This window comes from Gossypium hirsutum, chromosome A10 (assembly GCF_007990345.1).
Source record: "Gossypium hirsutum isolate 1008001.06 chromosome A10, Gossypium_hirsutum_v2.1, whole genome shotgun sequence".
Classification (NCBI taxonomy): Eukaryota; Viridiplantae; Streptophyta; class Magnoliopsida; order Malvales; family Malvaceae; genus Gossypium; species Gossypium hirsutum.
In genome coordinates, this window is record NC_053433.1 from 43,543,212 (window position 1) to 43,550,161 (window position 6,950).

The 6,950-nt window shown below is 41.3% G+C and overlaps 1 non-coding gene across 1 annotated transcript; it reads right to left on the minus strand.

The window, feature by feature from the left end:
* Positions 1–261: 261 nt before the first annotated feature.
* LOC121209037 (small nucleolar RNA R71) lies at positions 262–368 on the minus strand. The gene has a single exon (XR_005904155.1). It is a non-coding gene; the product is annotated as a small nucleolar RNA R71 (small nucleolar RNA).
* Between the last annotated feature and the right edge of the window lie 6,582 nt (positions 369–6,950).

The window sequence follows — 6,950 nt, forward strand, 5'->3', positions numbered from 1 at the left end:
TCAAATGATCCAAACGATGGGTCAATTCAATGGTATGCCCATGGAAGATCCACACTTACACCTTTGATTTTCATAAAGGTGAGTGATTCATTTAAGTTAGCTACTGTAACTGAAGATGCACTAAGGTTAAAACTATTTCCATACCCATTGCAAGATTGAGCACGAGCATGGCTGAATTCATTGCCGCCAAGTTCAATATCTACTTGGCAAGAATTAGTAGAAAGGTTCTTGGTTAAGAATTTTCCACCGAGTAAGAACGCAAAATTGTGTAATGAGATAACTACTTTCCAACGGTTGGATGATGAGTCTTTATACGAGGCATGGAAAAGATTCAAGGAATTACTTCATAAGTTTCCTCATCATGGGATTCCTCATTGTATCCAACTGGAGATGTTTTATAATGGTCCTAATTCACAGATAATATTAATAGTATATTCATTTACGAATGGTGTGATTTTGTCTAAGTTTTATAATGAGAGGATCACAAGCAGCAATTACCAATGCTCGACAAATCGAGCAGTTTTAAGAAGATGAGTAGCGAGGCTGTAACATCCTGATTTTTGGGTTTTTTCACGATTCTCGATATTTTGGTAAATTTTTTAAAATTTGGTATTTGGTTGTGGAATTCATAATTTGAGTAGGTAAATGGGCTTATGGAAAGCCCATGTGCTAGCCAAAACCCGGTGGAATTTTTAAATTTTGGACTTAAGAAGTTAGGGGCCTTGGATAGGTGGTCTTATTAAAATTTGTGGGTAAAATGTAACACAAAAGATCCTCTGGTAAAGTGGCTAAGTGATGCCACTAGGGAGCTATAAAGGTGGTGTGTAAGTGTTGGGGGAGGACCTGGGTTCGATTCCCTGTGATGGCAAAGGTAATGTTATTTTTATGCTTGTGCATGCTAGAGTTTAAAGCTAGATGGAACTCAGTGGAAGAGTTTGAATCAGTCAAATGCATGAATTAAGGAGGGATAAGGGGAGAGATTTTATAGATTTGAGTGGAGGATAGAGCATAGCCGAATTGAGGGGATTAGAGAGGGGATTTCGGCAGAGGGGTTTTAGTTAGGGATTTTCGGCAATAGGAATTAGGTTTGTCGTTTTCTCCTTTTGGTGTATTCTTTTTCTCTCTTTTCTTTTCAAGCTGAATCTACCTTCCTCCCTTTCATCTTTTCTTTTTTTTTCTTTTCCAAAACCAGCCCACTACTCCCTTTCGTTCACCTATTATTTTTCTTACCACCACTACTGCCGAAATACCGCAAAAGCCGAAATCTGTGAAGCTAGGTGGTGCCGATTTCTTGTTGACCAGCAAACCTCTTTTTCTTTTCACTTTTTGGTGGCCAATCCCTTTATCTTTTAAGCATAACAGATTCAAGAAGAGAGACTGTGGTAAGTGCTCGAACTCTAAACGATTCCTATAGTAACTGTTGACAAAAGCCAAAACCCCTATAGTTTAGGAGATGGCCAAATGTGGATATAGGCTCTATTGGGTTTTTCTTTTAATCTTTTTATGGTTTGTTTAGTTGAGGAGCAGCAAGGCGAAGGGTCGACTTGGATTATTTTGGATCATCGGAGTGGCTAGAGCTAGTCATCAATTTCGGCAAAGGTAAGGTTCTTAAGGCCATTATGGAGGGTGGCCGAATGTGTAAGTGTTGATATTAGATGGTTCTCGATTTGGTTCAATTATTGTGAGCTGATCTATTAACGGTTGATTATAGGAGAAATCGTATAGGAGATCTCGTCGAGAAATATCGCAAAACAAGTGTGTAACGAACCCTTTTTCATAGCTTAAAGTGATAGATGCTGAAAAGTTAAAATGCCGAAATTCTGGCATTTTGAGGACTTGTGAGAAAGCGAATGCTCATTGGTTAGTTAGATTCACTAAGTTGATGATCAGGATCATTGGAACAGGTAAGAGCCCGATTTTTGGCATTACGGTAAGTTGGGCCTCGAGGGGCTGAAGTTGGGCCCAATGGGCTTTCGGGCCCATTTGGGTAAAATTGGTAGAAAATGAAAACCTATTAAATTGTGCATTAAGACTGGTAACAACATTATGGAATATAGACTAAATGGGCCTAGATGACAAAATCGGTTATGTAGGGCCCATTAGGTGTTTTTGGCCCAATAACTCGGTATCGCGAAAAATGGGCCTGAATCGCTGTTTAAAACATATGAATGGTTAGTACCTAATAATGAACATGGAAAACCCTAATATTTGGTAAAATTATGAAACTACCTGTATAATATGAAAATGACTGTTTTGCCCCTAGGTAAAAATAACCATTATACCCTTAGGGTTTAATTATAAATTTGATACATGGGATATGATATACATAATTGATATGATATGCACATGATATGTATGATATGCACATGATATGTATGAAATGCACATGATGAATTCATAAATGCATTGGGTTGGGTTTTTATATGGATGGAGGAAGTGCAAAGGGCTTATGCCCCAATTTATTGAAAAGGGCTTATGCCCCAGTTTATTGAAAAGGGCTTATGCCCCAGTTTACCGAAAAGGGCTTATGCCCCAGTTTATTGAAAAGGGCTTTGCCCCAATTTACCGAAAAGGGCTTTTGCCCCAGTTATTAAAGAGGCTAAGCCTCCAGATATATGATAAAGCAGCTATGCTGCCAGTGGTGTGTTGGTTGGGTGGGTTGAGTTATTCCCCACATGGTGTGTTGGTTGGTACAGGTGGAGAGTAGCGGATGGTGGGTTGAGTAGTCTCCCCAAATGGGCTTGCATACATTTATTAATATTACATGTGATATTCAAATGGGCCTATGGGCCTTACCGTTTACAGTAAAGGCTTCGGCCCAGTAATATGAAATATGAAAAGGCTTCGGCCCAGTATACGCTGAGATTGAAGTTGGGCTTAGGCCCAGCAGGCTGATATTGCTTTGGGCTCTAAAAGGGGCTTGTTACACATTGAGTTTCCAAACTCACCCCCTTTCCTCAACCTTGCAGGTGAGCCTTGATTTGGGGACTTGGAGCCGGAGGGGATTCAGAGTGGCCACGGTGATCGCCTTTGGGCTTTTGAATAAGTGTTTGGTTTTCATAGAGTTTGCTTTATTTATTATTTATTTTTGGGTTATAATAAGGCCATTTTGACTTGATTTTCTTTCTTTTCTGGGATTATTTTATTTTTAATAACTTTAATCTGTTTGTTAATAAATGGGCAAGACTTAGGACGTGTTTTCAGAATGATAATTGTTTTCAAAATAACACTACGCCACGATTATTCGATTTATCAAACATTTCAACTTAAATAAATTACAACTCGATTTAACCAAGTGTGGCAATGGTTGTGGGCATGTCTAGGATTGGATCCATTCGAAAAGCTTGGTACTTAAGCAGCCTTCATGGCTTACCTCCTCTGTTACGGATTCCTACCTGGTGCCCAGCTCCCATTCACTTTTGTTAGCTTAACAAAAGTCAGTTTTTAAAGCACTAAAACGAAACATGGATTTTTAACTTCAATGTGGCACGTCAGATTTGGCCATAATGTCTGGGCCGGGTTTGGGGTGTTACATTTAGTGGTATCAAAGCCCGATTGCAACAACTCAGCTGTGGATCAGGTCCGAAAAAAAACTTTTCAAAAAAATAAATTTACCAAGAAGGGTATTTTTTGGAAATAGTTTTGAAAAGATCTTCTTAAAAATGTTTTATAAAGGTATACATGATAAAATGGTTTAAGTTTTTTTGGTTTTTAAAAACGGGTCTAAAATCGAGAATTTCAAAACAAAGATATTTTTTGCAAATTTTAAGAAAATCTATTTTCTGTGATTAAATTGATGGTTTGTGGTTTTTGGTTTGGAGAAAGAAGTGGCGCACTGAATCCCCGGCACCAAGTCTATAAGTATATTCTCTTTACGGTATGTGATAATGATTTGATGTTATAAATAGAACTGAGACCCTACTATGATACTTTAGATAAGGGTAGAACTGTAAAACAGTAGGAATGAAAACTGTAGCTAGGCTACGACGATGTGGAAACAATCCTTGAACTGTTATATTTCCATAAGACATCTCGTAATAAACAATTGAACATTATACTAATATCATAAAATTCGTAATCAGATAAGTCGATATGAGTACAAGAGGAACTCGTAGACGTGGCCGCGGACGTGGTCGCGGAAAGGTGCAAGCTGAATCTTTATCCTCAGGGCATAGGCCAGCTGAGGAGGCATCTGTACCACAGGCAACAGAGACTGGGTCTTATGGTCATGCTGCGGGGGATGATGCTTTGTCCCAAGCCATGTTAAGGGTTTTAGAAAGAGTTGCTGGAGCTAGCACTGGGACAGTAAATAGGGGATCCATTTCCGAGTGACTTCGAGCTAACGGAGCAGAAGTTTTTAGGGGCGTATCTAGAGTAGCCCTAAATGTGGCGGATTATTGGCTAGAGCCAACAGAGTGGATTATGGATGATTTAGATTGCTCTGTGGAGCAAAAGCTGAAGGGGGCTGTGTCACTGCTACGTGACGAGGTATACCGATAGTGGATCACCGTAAGGGAGAGTACCCCAATTGAGTGAGTAACTTGGGAATTGTTCAAAACTGCTTTTAAGGGAAGGTATGTTGGAGCTAGTTATGTGGATGCTCGTCGGAAGGAATTTTTGAATATGACTCAGGGTAATAAGACTATCGCGGAGTATGAGGCAGAGTTTTTGAGGCTGAGTCGATATGCCAACGGGATAGTTACAACTTAGTATGAACGCAGTGTTCGGTTTGAGGATGGCCTCTACAATGAGCTTAGGATATTAATAGCTCCACAGAGGGAGCGTGATTTTTCTGCATTGGTAGAGAAGGCTAAGATAGCTGGGGAGGTAAAACGGATTGAGCAACAGAATCATGAGAAGGATCAACCCAGATTTAAGAGGGATTTTAGACCCTCGAGTGCTACGAATCGGAACATTAAAAGAGCAAGGATGGAGGAACCGGTTCGAGCAGTTCCAGTGAATACTTTTAGACCGCAGGCTTGCAAGGACTGTGGTAAGGTGCATATGGGGGAGTGCTGGAAACGAACTGGAGCATGTTTTTGATGTGGGTCCAAGGAGCATAAGTTCAGAGAATGTCCTAGAAGAACAGCTCAGGAACTAGCTGCGGAGCAAAGGGATGTCCAACCACAGCGAGGAGGACCACCACCACAGAGAGGTCGTGGGCAAGGTAGAGGTGGCAATGGTAATGGACGAGGATGTGGGGCACCTGGCAGGGGTGCTGGACATGCTGAAGCTCGACAGCCGGCATTGGTTTATGCTGCACGACGTCGTGAGGAGGGTGACACTCCTGATGTTATAACCAGTATGTTCTTCATTCATAGTACGCCTTGCACTGCTTTGATTGATGTGGGTTCCACTCACTCATATGTTGCTTGTGATGTATCTAGGGAATTGGGTGTGCTTCCTGAGGAGACTTTGAGTGGGGTATCGATGATAACCCTTTAGGACACTCGGGTAAGGTAGATAAACTCTTTAGGGCGGTGCCTTTAGAGACACAAGGTAAGATTTTTGAAGGAGATTTGATGGAGCTGCCATTTGGGGATTTTGATCTTATCTTGGGAATGGACTGGCTAACTAAGCATAAGGCAACGTTGGATTTTGCTACAAAGGGAATGGTACTAAGAACTGCCAAAGATGAGGAGATAATGGTCATAGGGGAACGAAGGAATTATTTGTCCAATGTTGTTTCGGCTTGAAGGGCCGAGAAGTTGATGCGGAAAGGTTGTGAGGCGTACTTGGCTTTTGTAAGTCAAACTGAACTGGAGGAGATAACGGTAGAGTTGGTTAGGACCATTAAGGAATTTCAAGATGTATTCCCAGAGGAACTTCCTGGATTACCCCCGAGTAGAGAAGTCGAGTTTGGAATTGACTTGTTACCTGGAACAGCTCTTGTGTCCATTGCGCCTTATAGGATGGCACCTAAGGAGTTGGTAGAATTGAAAGCTCAGATTCAGGAACTGTTGGATAGAGGGTTTAGAAGACCAGGTGTATCCCCGTGGGGCGCACCAGTGTTGTTCGTAAAGAAGAAAGATGGGACTATGCGAATGTGTATTGACTATCGACAGTTGAATAAACTGACCATCAAGAACAAGTATCCGTTACCAAGAGTTGACGATTTGTTTGATCAACTAAGAGGAGCCTCGGTATTTTCTAAGATTGACCTTCGGTCAAGATATCATCAGTTGAGAGTTAAAGAAATGGATATTTATAAGACGACATTCAGGACTCGATATGGTCATTACGAGTTTCTGGTAATGCCTTTTGGTTTGACTAATGCACCGGCAGCATTCATGGATTTAATGAATCGGGTGTTCCAGCCATACTTGGATCGGTTTGTAGTCATTTTTATTGACGATATCTTGGTGTATTTGGAAACAGAAGAGAAGCATGATGAGCATCTTCGTGTTGTGCTACAAGTGCTAAGGGAAAAGCAACTTTATGCAAAGTTTAGTACGTGCGAGTTTTGGCTAAAGGAAGTCACTTTCTTGGGGCATGTTGTGTCTACTGAGGGGATCAAGGTGGACCCTCGAAAGATTGAGGCAATTTTGGAATGGAAGCCACCGAGGTCAGTAACAAAGATCCGAAGTTTTCTGGGGTTGGCAGGTTATTATCGGAGATTCATGGAAGGATTTTCTGTGTTGGCAGCACAGTTAACGAAACTTATAAGGAAGGGAGCACCTTTTGTTTGGATGAATAAGCAGCAAGAGGCTTTTGAGAAGCTGAAGAAGGTTTTGACAGAAGCGCCAGTGTTGATTCAACCAGAGTCTGGTAAGGATTTCACTGTTTACAGTGACGCGTCACATGTAGGCTTGGGATGCGTGTTGATGCAAGAGGGTAAGGTGGTCGCTTATGCTTCACGACAGCTTAAGCCTCACGAGGTGAACTATCTTACACATGACTTGGAGTTGGCAGCGGTGATTTTCGCACTTAAGATATAGAGGCATTACTTG